Source organism: Chlorocebus sabaeus, chromosome 19, assembly GCF_047675955.1.
Source record: "Chlorocebus sabaeus isolate Y175 chromosome 19, mChlSab1.0.hap1, whole genome shotgun sequence".
Taxonomy (NCBI): domain Eukaryota; kingdom Metazoa; phylum Chordata; class Mammalia; order Primates; family Cercopithecidae; genus Chlorocebus; species Chlorocebus sabaeus.
The window spans coordinates 34,812,508-34,828,215 of record NC_132922.1 but is presented as its reverse complement, the minus strand read 5'-3'; the positions used below and the strand labels follow the sequence as shown (position 1 = coordinate 34,828,215).

At 45.6% G+C, this 15,708-nt stretch overlaps 1 pseudogene; it reads left to right on the top strand.

The window, feature by feature from the left end:
• The first annotated feature begins 97 nt into the window (after nt 1-97).
• LOC119622772 (zinc finger protein 865 pseudogene) lies at nt 98-4,318 on the top strand (annotated as a pseudogene).
• The last annotated feature ends 11,390 nt before the right edge of the window (nt 4,319-15,708 follow it).

The window sequence follows — 15,708 nt, the reverse complement described above, 5'->3', positions numbered from 1 at the left end:
CCAAGTAGTGGTTACAGTGGGCCTTGGGTGAGACCAAGTTCTGTGAACTTGGCAGGTGTGAACCAGCACAGTCTCAGTGGTGGTGGCCACAGCAGTCCTTATGTTACCCCAACTCCAGCTCCGAATGCCTCTGCACAGAAAGAGAGACTCTGCTGGTTTGAGATAAAGTACGGGAAGAGAACGAGAGTCTCTACTTGATAAATGAAGAAAATTTGTCTTGATGTTAATCCAAGGCCACCAAGGCAGTACCTCTACGTGTTTGTGTAAACTACTGTGTTATTGGGTTTGGGACCCAAGTCTCTTTGAATACCTGGAAAGCGTTCCCAAAAATAATGGGCACAAACAAGCCCAGACTCTGAAGACTACAATAAAGCTGAACTCTTCAATGCCCAGATATAGATGAACATCTACAAGTATCAAGACCATCCAGGAAAACATGACCTCACCAAGCAACCTAAATAAGGCACCAGGGACAAATCCTGAAAAAACGATGATATGTGACCTTTCATACAGGAAATCTAAAAAGCTGGCTGAGGTAATTCAAACAAATGCGATATAACACAGAGAAAAAAATTCAAAATTCTAGCAGATAAATTTAACAATGAGATTGAAATAAAAAGAATAAAACAGAAATTTTGAAGCTAAAATGTAATTGCCATACTGAAGAATGTATCAGAATTACTTAAAAGAATTGATCAAGAAGAAGATAGATTTAGTGAACTTGAAGTCAGACTATTTGAAAATACAGGGGCCCTCGGGTCTCCCCGGAGCGGCGGCGCCTCCTTGGCCTCCTCCCGGCGGAGACCCCGGCGCCGGGTCTCCCGTCTCCCACCCGCCGGAGATGGAGGCGAACCCAGCGGGCAGCGGTGCCGGGGGTGGCAGGAGCAGCGGCATCGGGGGCGAGGACGGGGTACACTTCCAGAGCTACACCTTTGACTTCCTGGAATTCCTCAACCACCAGCGCTTCGAGCCCCTGGAACTGTATGGGGAACACGCCAAGGCGGTGGCAGCCCTGCCCTGTGTCCCCGGCCCCCCTCCCCCGCAGTAGGACTACCCGCCCCAGTCCACCTTCAAGCCCAAGGCGGAGTTGCCCTCCTCGTCTTCCTCCTCCTCCTCGTCCTCCTCGTCCTCCTCGTCGTCGTCGTCTTCGTCCTCTTCCTCTTCCCAAGCCAAGAAGCCCGATCCGCCCTTGCCGCCCGCCTTCGGGGCGCCCCCTCCTCCCCTCTTTGACGCTGCTTTCCCCACTCCGCAGTGGGGCATCGTGGACCTCTCGGGACACCAGCACTTGTTTGGGAACCTGAAGCGAGGAGGGCCCACATCTGGGCCAGGGGTGACTCCTGGGCTGGGCGCTCCAGTGGGGGCCCCCGGGCCGCTTCCAGCCCCCTTGCAGACCCCGCCAGGACCCCCCGCGGCGGCGGCCTGCGACCCCACCAAGGACTACAAGGGCTACTTCCGGAGGCTGAAGTACCTGATGGAGCAGCGCTTCCCCTGCGGTGTGTGCCAGAAGTCCTTCAAGCAGTCCTCGCACCTGGTCCAGCACATGCTGGTGCACTCAGGGGAGAGGACCTACGAATGCGGCGTCTGCAGCCGCACCTACAACCACGTGTCCAGCCTCATCTGCCACCGCCGCTGCCACAAGGACGTGCCACCGGCTGCGGGGGGCCCGCCCCAGCCCGGCCCCCAGCTCCCGCCGCTGGGCTTCCCAGCACCCGCTGCCAGCAATGCCAGCGCTGCCACCGCCACCGCCCCCGCCCCCTCCACGGTGTCCTCGGGCCCTCCAGTCACGCCCGCGGCGCCCGCCCCCTCCGCAGACGGGAGCACCGCCCCTGCTGGTGTTGGGGTGCCCCCTCCCGCCACCGGGGGCGGCGACGACCCGTTCGCCTGCCCACTCTGCTGGAAGGTTTTCAAGAAGCCCAGTCACCTCCACCAGCACCAGATCATCCACACGGGCGAGAAGCCCTTCTCCTGCTCCGTGTGCAGCAAGAGCTTCAACCGCAGGGAGAGCCTGAAGCGTCACGTGAAGACGCACTCGGCTGACCTCCTGCGCCTGCCCTGCGGCATCTGCGGGAAGGCCTTCCACGACGCCTTCTACCTCCTCAAGCACCAGGTGGCCCACGCAGGGGTGGGCGCCGGGGGGCCTCGGCCCGTGTACCCCTGCAGCAAGTCCTACTCAGCGCCGCAGAGCCTGCTCCACCACAAGGCCGCTCACGCCCCGCCAGCTGCCGCTGCGGAAGCGCCCAAGGGCGGGGCAGCCTTGGCCGCGCAGCCCCCGCCTACCTTCCCCCCTTGCCCGTACCTCCTGGCCCCAGACCCTCCCGCCACTGACAGTGAGAAGGCGGCGGCAGCCGCGGCCGCGGTGGTGTACGGTGCCGTGCCAGTCCCGCTCCTGGGCGCCCACCCGCTGCTGCTCGGCGGCGCAGGGACCAGCGGGGCAGGAGGCTCGGGCGCCAGCGTCCCGGGAAAGACGTTCTGCTGCGGCATCTGCGGGCGTGGCTTCGGGCGCCGCGAGACCCTGAAGCGCCACGAGCGCATCCACACGAGCGAGAAGCCCCACCAGTGCCTCGTGTGCGGGAAGCGCTTCCGCGAATCCTTCCACTTGAGCAAGCACCGCGTGGTGCACACGCGCGAGCGGCCCTACAAGTGCGAGCTCTGCGGCAAGATCTTCGGCTACCCGCAGAGCCTCACCCGCCACCGCCAGGTACAGCGGCTCCAGCTGCCCTGTGCCCTGGTCCCAGGGCGCATCCGGGGCCTGTGGGCCCGGGGCCTCAGGCACGTCTGCAGGGCTCACCGATGGGCTGAGCTACGCCTGCTCGGACTGCGGCGAGCACTTCCCAGATCTCTTTCACGTCATGAGCCACAAGGAGGTCCACATGGCAGAGAAGCCATACGGCTGCAACGCCTGCGGCAAGACCTTCGGCTTCATTGAGAACCCCATGTGGCAGAAGCTGGTCCACCAGGCCGCCCCGGAGCACCTGCTCCCGAGCACGCCTGGCGGCCCGCAGCCCCCGGACGGCTCCAGCGGCACGGATGCGGCCAGCGTGCTGGACAACGGGCTGGTGGCGGAGGTGAGAGCGGCCGTGGCGGCACAGGCAGGGGTGTCTGGGGGTGAGGACGCAGGCGGGGCGGCGGTGGCAGGGGCCGGCGGGGGTGCCAGTTCCGGCCCTGAGCGCTTCAGCTGTGCCACGTGCGGCCAGAGTTTCCAGCACTTCCTGGGCCTAGTGACTCACAAGTACGTGCACCTGGTGCGACGGACCCTGGGCTGCGGCCTCTGCGGCCAGAGCTTCACGGGCGCCTACGACTTGCTCCTGCACCGCCACAACCATCGGCAGAAGCAGGGTTTCCGCTGCCCGGTGTGCGGGAAGCGCTTCTGGGAGGCGGCCCTGCTGATGCGCCACCAGCGCTGCCACGCGGAACAGCAGCCGTACAGATGTGGCGTGTGCGGCCGAGGCTTCCTGCGCTCCTGGTACCTGCGGCAGCACCGCGTGGTCCACACTGGCGAGCGGGCCTTCAAGTGCGGCGTGTGCGCCAAGCGCTTCGTGCAGTCGTCCAGCCTGGCATAGCACCGGTGGCTGCACGCTGTGGCCCGGCCCCAGCGCTGCAGCGCCTGTGGCAAGACCTTCCGCTACCTCTCCAACCTGCTGGAGCATCAGCGGCTGCACCTGGGCGAGTGCGCCTACCACTGTGAGCACGGCGGCAAGGGCTTCTTCTACCTGAGCTCCGTGCTGCGCCACCAGCGCACCCACGAGCCGCTGCGGCCCGAGCTCCGCTGCCCCACCTGCCTCAAGGCCTTCAAGGATCCCGGCTACTTCCGTAAGCACCTGGCTGCCCACCAGGGCGGCCGGCCCTTCCGCTGCTCCTCCTGCGGCGAGGGCTTCGCCAACACCTACGGCCTCAAGAAACACCGCCTAGCGCACAAGGCCGAGAACCTCGGGGGGCCTGGAGCAGGGGTGGGCACCTTGGCCGGAAAGGATGCCTGACCGAGGGGTTCCCATCCCACTCCCATCAGAAGCCCCCTTCTGGACTCCCACCTCCCGGGACTGATCAGACTCTCCCACCTCCTCGCTGTTGCCTCATCCTTCAGAACTTCAGACAGACTGGCGACCTTCAGGGCGCACGCCCGACAGGCTCAAGACTGAATCACTCCCATCCTCGACCTCTCTGCCCTCCCCTCATCCCATTAGACACTGAACCCATCCTCCGTCCAACCCTCGTTTGTGACCCTCATCAGCCCCCGTCCCAGTAGCACTCTGCCCCCAGTAAGTTTTGGCGGAAATGGGTCTGAACCGCCCCTCCCCCTCCTTTGAAATCTGGCTGGACAATGGAGTATAAGCAGAGTTGGGAGGGCACAAGGGGGTGCTGGGTGCTCTTTGGGGTGGGGGGTGGGGGGCGGGGTGGCAGACGCGGCAGATGCGGTTTTTACAGAGCGGAGAATAATAAATCTTACCATGAGGAAAAAAAAAGAAAAGAAAATACAAAGTCAGAGAAGACAAAAAAGAATAAAAACTAAAGCATGCCTACAAAATCTAAAAACAATAGCTTCAAAATAGCAAATCTAAGAGTTATTGCCCTTAAAGAGGAGGTAGAAAAAGAGATTAAACATTTATTTAAAGAAATGGTGTTAAATAATATTTAGCAGTTCCCCAGCATTCGATATGAATGTTCGAGTACAAGAAAGTTACAGAACATCAAGCAGATTTAACCCAAAGAAGACCACCTCTAGGCACTTAACTGAACTCCCAATGGTTAAGGATAAAGAAATGATTCTAAAAGCAGCGAGAGAAGAGATGAAAATAACATTCAGTGGAATGTCCTTTAAACCTGATGAAGAAATAAGAATTTTTCCTGACAAACAAAAACTGATGGATTTCATTAACAACTGACATGTCCTACAAGAAATGCTAAAGGGAATTCTTAACCTGAAAGAAAAAAGTGAGTGAGCAATAAGAAATCATCTAAAGGTACAAAACTCATTAGTAATAGCACACGGAAAAACACAGAATATTATAACATGGTAATTATGGTGTGCAAAAATCTCAAATAGAGTAAACAACTAGTAAAAAAATAATAACTACAACATATTTCCAAGATATGAACAGTAAAATAGGGATTGAAGAGAAACAACAAAAAGTTTAAAAGAATGGCAATAAAATTAAAGTGTAGAGTTTTTATTAGTTGCTTTGCTTGTTTCTTTGTTTATGCAATCAGTGTTAAATTGTCCAGTCTAAAATGATGTGTTATAAGATATTATTTTCAAGCCTTATGGTAGTTTCAAATCAAAAAGCATACCACAGATGTATAAAAAGTAAGAAGCAAGAAATTTGATTATATTACAGGAGAAATCACCTTCACTAAAAGGAAGACAGGAAGAAAGAAAAGAAGGATGAAAGGACAAAAGTCAATCAGAAAACAAATAACAAAATGGCAGGAGTAAGTGCTTATCAGTAATAACATTGAATGTGAATAAATTAAATACTCCAATCAAAAGACAAATAGTGGATGAGTGGATAGAGAAGCAAGACAATAATCTGTTACCTAAGGAAAAATACCATACTTTACCTATAAAGATATATTTAGACTGAAAATAGAAGGATGGAGAAAGTTACTCCCTGCCAATAGAAACCAAAAAAGAGCAGAAATAGCTATACTTATACCAGACAAAAATAGATTTCAACAGAGGACTGTAGGAAGAGATTAAGAAGGTCATTATATAATAATAAAGAGATCACTTCATCAAGAGCATATAATAATTGGAAATATATATGCACCTAACACTAAAGCACCTAGATAAATGAAGAAAATATTATAAGAGCTAAAGAAAGAAACCTCAATACAATAACGGCCAGACACTTCAACACCCCACTCTAGTCATTGGATAGACTTTCCAGACAGAAAATCAAAAAAGAAACATTAGACTTAATCTGCACTATATAATGAATGAACCTAATAGATATTTACAGAAAATTTCATCCAACAGCTGCAGAATACACATCCTTCTCCTCAGCACATGGGCTATTCTCAAGAATAGACCATGTGTTAAGTAACAAGTCTAAAAACATTCAAAAAATTTTTTGAATTGAAGTAACATCAAGTTTTTTCTCTGACCACAATGGAATAAAACTAGAAATCAATTTAAAAATGAATTTCAGAAACTATACAAACACTTGGACATTAAACATTTAAAAATATGCTCCTGAATAATCAGTAGGTCAATAAAAAGTTAAAAAGAAAATAGAAAAATGTCTTGAAACAAATGATAATGGAAACATAGCATAGCAAAGAGGTACTATTATAAAAAGAAAATGTATAACTACAAGTGCACACATAAAAAACAGAAATGCTTCAAGTAAATAACCTAATAATACATCTTAATTAACTAGAATAAAAAGGCCAAATCAAATTCAAAATTAAAAGGAAAGATATAATAAAGATTAGAGCAGAAATAAATAAAGTTAAAATGAAGAAAACAATACAAAAGATCAATGAAACAAAAGTTGACTTTTTTGAAAAGTAAAACAATTGACAAATGTTTAGACAGACTAACTGAAAAACAGAGAAGATATAAATTAATAAAATCAGAGTTGAAGAAGGAGACGTTACAGGTAATGCTTCAGAAAATCAAAGGACCATTAGTGGCAACTATGAGCAATTGTATGCCCACAAATTAGAAAACCTAGAGGAAATTAATTCTTAGACATACACAACTTACCAAGATTGAACTAGGAAAAAATTAAAAACTTGAACAGACCAATAACAAATAACAAAATTAAAGCTATAATAAAAAAGTCTGTAGGACCAGACTGAAAAATAGAGAAGGAAAGAACATTTCCAAACTCATTCTTTGATGTGAGAATATTCATGCAAAAATTTGCAATAAACCTAGCAAACTGAATTAAATGATACGTAAATAGATAATTCATAATAACCAAGTGAGATTTATCCTAGAGATGCAAGGATGGTTCCACATGCAAATCAATCCATGTGATATATCATATAAACAGAATGAAGGGGCCAGGCACAGTGGCTCACACCTATAATCCCAGCACTTTGGGAAGCTGAGGTGGGTGAATCACCTGAGGTCAGGAATTCGAAACAAGCCTGGCCAACATGGTGGAACCCCATCTCTACTAAAAATGGAAAAATTAGCCAGGCACCATGGTGGGCACCTGTAATCCCAGCTACTCAGAAGGCTGAGGCAGGAGAATCACTTGAACCTGGGAGGCAGAGGTTGCAGTGAACCGAGATCATGCCATTGCACTCCAGCCTGGGTGACAGAGGGAGACTTCGTCAAAAGAAAAACAAACAAACAAAAAAACCAGAATGAAGGACAAAATCCATATAATCATTTCAGTTATGCTAAAAAATTATTTGAAAAAATTTAATAGTTTTAATAATAAAAAACCCTTTGAAAACTGGGTAAGGAAGGATACCTCAACATAATAAAAGTTATATATGACAGACCCCCAGCTGATATCATACTAAGTGGGGAAGAACTAAAAGCCTTTCCTCTAAAATCTGGAAGATGACAAGAATATCCACTTTTACCACTGTTGTTCGACATAATTCTGGAAGTCCTATCTGGAACAATCAGATAAGAGAAAGTAATAAAAGGCATCCCAACTGGAAAAGAAGTCAAATTATCTTTTTTGCCGATGATATAATCTTATATTTGGAAAAACATGAAGATTCCTCTGAAAGGGTTTGAACGTGTGTCCCCTCCCAAATCTCATATTGAAATGTTATTCTCAATGTTGGTGGTGGGCCTGGTGAAAGGTGATTTAACCATCCACGTGGACTACTCATAAATGGCTTAGCACCATCCCATTTGGTACTATCCTCATGAGAGTGACTGAGTTCCCATAAGATCTGGTTATCTAAAAGTGTGTAACAACTCACCCTCTGTTTGTTGCTCCTGCTTTTTGCCCTGTTATGTGTAAGATTCTGCTTCAACTTCTGCCATGACTGTAAACTTCCAGAGGCCTTCCCAGAAGCATATGCCAGTGCTATGTCTTCTCTACAGCCTGTAGAATCATGAGCCACTTAAACCTCTTTTTTAAAAATTATGTTATCTAGTTTTAGGTATTTATAGTGATGCAAAAATAGATTAATACAGAAAATTGGCACCGAGGAGTGGAAAATTGTTATAAGAATACCTGAAAATGTGGAATCAGCTTTGTAATTGGGTAAATAGGCAGAGATTGGAAGAGTTTGTAGGACTCAGAAGAAGACAGAAAAATGAGGGGAAGTTGAGATTTTCTTAGAGACTGGTTGTTTGGCTGTGACCAAAATGCTGATAGTGATCTGGACAGAGAAGGCTGAGCTGAGAAGGTCTCAGATGAAAATTAGAAACTTATTAGGACTGAAGCAAAGGTCATGCATGCTGTCTTAGCAAAGTGGTTGGCTGAATTTCTTTTTTTTTTTTTTTTTTTTTAAGACGGAGTCTGGCTCTGTCGCCCAGGCTGGAGTGCAGTGGCCGGATCTCAGCTCACTGCAAGCTCCGCCTCCCGGGTTTACGCCATTCTCCTGCCTCAGCCTCCCGAGTAGCTGGGACTACAGGCGCCGCCACCACGCCCGGCTAGTTTTTTGTATTTTTTAGTAGAGACGGGGTTTCACCGTGTTAGCCAGGATGGTCTCGATCTCCTGACCTCGTGATCCGCCCGTCTCGGCCTCCCAAAGTGCTGGGATTACAGGCTTGAGCCACCGCGCCCGGCGGCTGAATTTCTGTAGTGCCCTAGGGATATATAGAAGTTTGAAGTTGAAAGTGATGATTTAGGGTTTCTGTTGGAAAAATGTCTAGGCAGCAAAGCATTCAAGATGTGGCCTGGCTGCTTGTAACAACCTATGCTCACATGTTGGAGAAAAAAAAAAGTTGTAACTTATGAGGGAAGCATAGTGTAAAAGCTTGAGAGTTTTGCAGTCTAATCATGTGGCAGAAAAATAAAAAGCTTTTATAAGAGAAGAACTCAAGCAGGCTGTGGAGCAACCACTTGTTAGAGATACTTGTATAAACTCAAAAAAAAGCAAGGGTTGATAGCCAAGACAATAGGAAAGAGGAATTGAAGGCATTTTAGAAATTTAAAAGGCAGCCCTCTATCACAAGCCCTGAGGCCTAAAAGAAGAGAATAGTTTCTGGGATTAGACCCAGGACCTGCTGCCTTGGGTAGCCTTGGAACATGGCTCCCTGCATCCTGGCCACTGCTCCAGCTCCAGGTGTAGTTCAAATTGGCCCAGTTACAACTATAGTCACTGCTTCAGAGGGTGCAAGTCATAAGCCTTGGTAACTTTCATGTGGTGTTAGGCCTGTGGGTGTTCAAAATGCAAAAGTTGAGACTTGATGACCTCCACCTTTATTTCAAAGGATGTATGGAAAAAGTCAGGGTGTGCAGGCAGAAGTGTGTTGCAGGGGTGGAGCCCTCATGGAGAACCTCTACTAAAACAATGCAGAGAAGAAATGTGGGGTCCCCATGCGGGCTCCCCATGGGTCATGGCCTAGTAGATCTGTGAGGAGAGGATCACTGTCCTCCAGACCCCAGAGTGATAGATCTAGCTACAGCTTGCACCTTGCACTTGGAAAAGTCAGAGGCACACGATGCCAGCCCATGAGAGCAGCTATGGGGGCTGAACCATGCTAAGCCACAAGGTCGAAACTTCCCAAGGCGTTAGTGTGCCCTGGAAATGGAACATGAATCAAAAATAATTATTTTGGAGCCTTACAATTCAACAACTCCCCTTCTGGTTTTCAGATTTGCATGGGTCCTGTGGCCCCTTTCTTTTAGTCCTTAGTCTTTTAGTCTCTGGGTTTTTAAAATTTATTTTTTTATAGCAGTGCAGAAACAGATGAATACACTACAATATATTGAGTTCAAAAAATTGTATTAAAAAAACATAGTAATTTAAGAGTGGACAAAAAAATTAAATAGACATTTATGAAAAGAAGACATATAAAGGGCAAGCAGGCAAATGAAAAAGTGCTTCACGTTACTGATCATCATAGAAATGCAAATCAAACCCAAAATGACAAATCATTTCACCCCAGTTAAGGGGGCTTTTATCCAGAAGTCAGTCAGAAACAAATACTGGTAATAGCCAAGATTTGGAAGAAACCTAAATGTCCATCAATAGATGACTGTTGATAGAGAAAATGTGGTACATATACACAATGGAGTGCTATTCAGCTATAAGAAAGAATGAGAGTCTGTCATTTGCAATAACAAATGGAACTGAAAGTCTTTATGTTAAGTGAAATATCAGGCACAGAAAGACAAATGTCACATCTTCTCACTTATTTGTGGGTGCTAAAAGTTGAAACAATCGATGCCATAGAGATAGAGAGTATAAGGGTAGTTACCAGAGGCTGGGAAGGGCAATGGGGGAACAGGGGGATAGTGGGGATGCTAAATGGGTACAAATAATTGTTAGAAAGAATGAATAAGACAGTATTTGATAGCACAACAGGGTGACTATAGTCAAAAATAATTTAACTATACATTTTATAAAAACTAAAAGAGTATAATTGGATTGTTTATAACACAAGCTATAAGTGCTTGAGAGAATATAAATAAAATAAAATAAAAAATAAAAATACATTTTTTATTATGTATTACTCAGTGCATGCCTGTATCATGTACTCCCATGACTTATGTCATGTACCCCCATAAATATATACACCAACTAGGTACCCACAAAATATAAATTAAACTATATACCCATAAAAATAAATTAAAAATTAAAATTAAAACCAAAGGGGGGAAAGTATAATGAGGCACGTGTGACCCATGGCTTGAACTAGCTTTTCAGGTTAACTTTGGAATGTCCTTATCCAGGGAGAGGGGTCCATTTAGTCAATAGGGGCTTAGAAATTAATTTTTAGTTTATAAGTGGAAAAAAGAAGAATGTTTAGTCCTGAGCCATAGCTCTCAGTCAACCCCTGCAGGGAACCCTGTTCTTTACTCTGGAGATAAACACTATTTTTCTTTTCCACTGAATAATACCACATTCCAAAATGATGGGAAACATCTTGAAACTAAGAGGTACAGCCTTATTAAATTTGATTTGGTTTCTATTGTAATTAATTTAGTCACATGTGTTAGAGAGTTTGTCCTTGGTCTTCTCCTACTTTAGGCCCGTGATCTGTTGAATTTGCTCAGCTCCCTGCTCAACAGCAGGAAAGCAGTTAGAATTATTTAAAAATTTAATTATGGCTGGGAGCGGTGGCTCATGCCTGTAATCCCAGCAATTTGGGAGACCAAGGTGGGCAGATCACTTGTTGTCAGGGGTTTCAGACTAACCAGGACCACATTTTGGTAAACATACCAAATGCCATCAAACAAAATGGACAAAATTCCTGAGAAATACATTCTATCCTTGAGGAGTAGACTTGCTATGTTAAAGGAATTCATGGTTACCAAGCTTCTAGTTTAATAAACATGACTAGAATATTCTATCTTAATATGAGTAGCTAGGTACTCACAAGGCATCTAGAAAGTTAATACTTATGGTCTGAAAATAGCCACATTTTTTAGCTGGCCACAAATTACAATTGCAGAATATTTATGGTCGTACAAGACATCTTCCACCAAGCTTGAAAATTGTATAAAAGTCCTAGGAGAGCAGCAGTTTTTCTTAAAGATAATATTAATGAGCTAGCTTAGGTCAACAGGTTAATGGTCAATGTTAAAACCAATACCCCCTGACTTTAGTGAGTACGTCTGAGCCTTCCACGTTTAATGATAACTCTTTCTCTTTGTAGTTACTTATAAGTAGAGGCACTAACAAAAGACAATGCATTCCTGCTCTTGTTTTCTGAGGGTGTCCAACTCTGTAATGGAGTCATTTCTAAGAAACTTGTTTCTTTCACTGTGTTCTCTGACTCACCTCTAATTTTTTCCTGCACAAGATCTAAGAATCCTACTTTGTGGTCTGTATCAGAACCCTCTTTTCTAGCAACACTTTTCAGCAACACCATGGAGGGACACCAAGACAAGACCCCCACTCCAAGGAAAACAATCCACATAGAATCAATCGGCTGGCAAGTGGGACGCCTTTTAGAGTCGTGAAGCCATTCAGGTGGGCAAGAATGATTATCCACTATTACTTAAGTGAGAGGTCCTAGGGTATAATGTTAGGGTGAGAGACTCAGTCTAAAAAGTTAGAGAGCTGGGGGTGTCATCTTCAGATTAGAGGACAAGATCCCAAGGTTAGATGCCCTGGGGTACATTGAGAAGAATGCGTTTGGCTAAACGAGATGTTTGCCACTTTCTCTTTTTGGACTGTCCACCTTGTGCTCTCTGTCCCTCACCTGAGTGGTCTGCCTCTTGTCACCTTTCTCCTCCCCACCTCTGTTTTATGGTAGCCTATAGGCTGCCCCAGGAAAGAGGCCCCACACAGTTTAGCTTTTACTTTCCTCAACGATCCTCTGACTTTTAGCTGATTGCTTATTTAAGTTGCCACTGCTCCAAGTGACACTGAAAAAAACAGATGTCTGGGAACCTAGTATTTTTGTACCTTAGTTATCAGAAAAAATCAGCAATAACTTCTCCATCATTATGACTAGAAGTTGAAATGTGGTATTTAACAGCCCTACGTGATAAGTTCAGATATGCCTGTTTAGGGACAGCCTCTTTTATGACAAACCCCTGCAAACGATTAGGCTCAAGATGGAGAACATGAGACTTTTTCTTAACAGTTTTCTCTCATTTCTTAACCATAAGGTCATCTTTGATGAGCTGGTATAGGGAAGCTGGACTCTTCTTTCTAAACCCAGCATGTCCCTTTTTCCTTGAAAGAGTTTTGTCAGTTTTGTCATAGCCGTGCGAAAATGGACTCCTACATTACAACATACAAGTTACAGCCTTCCCATTTCCCCTGTTCAATATGACTCCATTTTTTTTTTTTTTTTTTTTTTTTTTTTTTTTTTTTTTTTTTTTGGCAGCTTAATTTGTTTTATAGAAGAGAAACTAAGTAGGAGGAAATACGTTATATACAGGCTTCTCTGACGCTTGGTCAGGATAAAAAATTAAAATGGGCTCCTATATGTTTGATGGAGGAAAAGACAAAATAGGGACAGCAAATAATTGATTACCCTTTTAATGCAAGTGCCTCTTGATATTAGGCTTTTCTTAGCTGGGGCTGAACTCTCCCCTGCCAGTCCAAGCACCCCATAAGAATACAGTCAGACTCCTTCCAGTTCTGGTGAGGTGTGCAGCATGTTATTCATTCCTTCTAGTTTTCCAGGGTTATCTAGTGTCCAGTCATCATCCTCCCCCTGCCGTTCGAGTCCGATCTTACATACATACCCCACTCTCGAAACACCCGATCTTTACCAGAACGACACGCAGTGGGGCCTCTTATCAGCTGGCAAAGTTGAATTTGTGGCCTTTCTGGGAAGTGACAGATGATAATGTGGACACTATATAGGTATATGTACCCTTTTCTATGTCTGAATTAGCCATATGCAAGGAAAAACTAAAACAGTGTTCAGAGGTTCCGGGAAAATTCATAGACAAATTTAAGCAGGCAAGATTTGCATATATTTATGTTTACCTGCTGCATGGTAGAAAAGCAGTGTAGTATGGGAGTGGCTAGAGCACCTGCTAATAGGGTGGCAGCCTGTAACCAGGGACGTGGCACCTATCAGGTAGGAGGCACAGCAGTGCCTGACCAGGACCCAAAAGAGAACTAGAATCTAGAAAAGAGAAATGAATTAGGAAAAAAGTGGGATATATAGAGAAAAAATTATGATCATTTGACTCCTTGAAGGAATTTTTTAAAAAGTGTGATAAAGCTTTTTAATTTTTATAAAGTCTGGAAAATTACTCAGGGGAAAGTTGAAAACCTAGCCTTATTACTAGGGTGGATAATTTAGACTTTGAGGCAATACACTAACACTGACCCTGACTCCAAGAAGGGACAGACATTCCTAGGAGTTTATTTTATAGTCCAGTATGCTTCTGATATCTGCAGGAAGCCGCCAAAAGCAGCCTTAGGCTTTCAGACTCCCATGGATCAGCTTTTAGGCTTGGATTTTGCAGCTTTCCATCACAGGAGTAGGGCAGAGAAAACACAAAATAAAGCAAGTCTCCAAAGAGGCCCTGCTTCTAGCTGCAGCCTTGTGCTCTCCACCACTTCAGAGGAGTCCTTTAAGCCCTGGCCCTCACTGAGGAAGTGAGAAGGTAAAAGTCTCATCTGTGCCTCTGGGCCACTGTGCCTTGGATAGAAATCAATGTGCCTTCTGTAAGAAGGTAGGCCACTGCCGAAGCAAATGAACTGCGCTTCCAAGGGAGCCATCATCAGAGCCCAGCAGATCCAAAAGTGATAGGGCCTGATACTTCCTGCCTCCGCTCCCATTAGACTATTAGCTATTGAGAGATGGAAGAGCCTCAGGTGACTCTTAAAGTGGCAGGTAGGAGTGTTAAGTTCTTATTAGGTATGGGAGCAGATGACTCCGTCCTGATTCAATACAATGGGCTCCTGTCTTCTCATGACGGACAAGCCCAAAAACACTGCTTTTTTTTTTATCTTCTAAGTTGTCCTCCAGAGCCTCTGGGTTTCTCACCTGCCTTTTTAGTACTGTCTGATTGCCTGACCTCTTACTGGGGAGAGATTTATTGATTCAGGAGAGCAAGTCATGGTCACCTTCACAGATCATAAAGCATAGGAAGTGTTACTTTTGTTCCCGACCACTCACGGGAAAAAAGAAGTTGAGAATGAGTTGTCACATTTACCACATGAGGTGTCATCTCAAGTAAATCTTGAGGTTTGGGCCACACAGGCTCAGGGAAATGCACTAAACACCTCCCCATTCAAATCCAACTTCAGCCTAGTGCTCCTCGCCCTCGGAAGAGACAATACATTTTAAGGCAAGAAGCATGAGGGGAAATTCAACCCCTTATTGCCAAATTCTTGCCATAGGAGTTATTAAGGCCATGAGAGTCTCCTTACAATACTCTCATGTCACCAGATAAAAAGGCTAATGGCAAGTACAGATTTGTCAGAAACCTTACAGCATTAATAAATGCAGTTGTCTCCATACACCTCATTGCCCCCAATACTTACCAAGTCCCAGGGGATGCAAGCTGGTTTACATTCTTAAATCTGAAAGATACATTTTTTTGCATCTCAATGCATCCAGATTCATAATATGTTTGCCTTTGAATGGACTGATTCAGATACACATTCAGCCTCAAAACTAACCTGGACAGCCATCTCTGAAGGCTATTCTGGGATAGCCCCTACTTAATTGAAAATGCTCTAGCTAAGGACTTAAGAAATCTACAATTGAAAAGGGACACAATTATTCAGTATGTAGGCTACTTGCTCATTGCTAGCCCAATTAAAGAAGACTCAAATAATAGTACTGTTAAATTGGTAAATTTCCTGGGAACTTGCAGATATAGGGCATCACCATACAGGGCTCGGATTTTGACTCAAAGACTTAAATATTTGAAATCTGTCTTAGCCTCTGGAACTGATCAACATCCCTAGAAGATAAAAAAGTTATTTTAGTCATGCAAGGGTCCCAGTCCAACAAATGACTATGGGCTTTTTTAGGAGATAGCTGGGTACTGGTGCTTATGGGTGCCCAGATTTGGACATGTAGCCAAACCTTTGTATGATACACTAAAGGGAAAGATTTAGAGCTCCCAGAATGTAAGTAGAACTGCAAGCAAACCTTCAATACTCTCAAGGAGAAATTGGGCTCTCCTGCAGCTG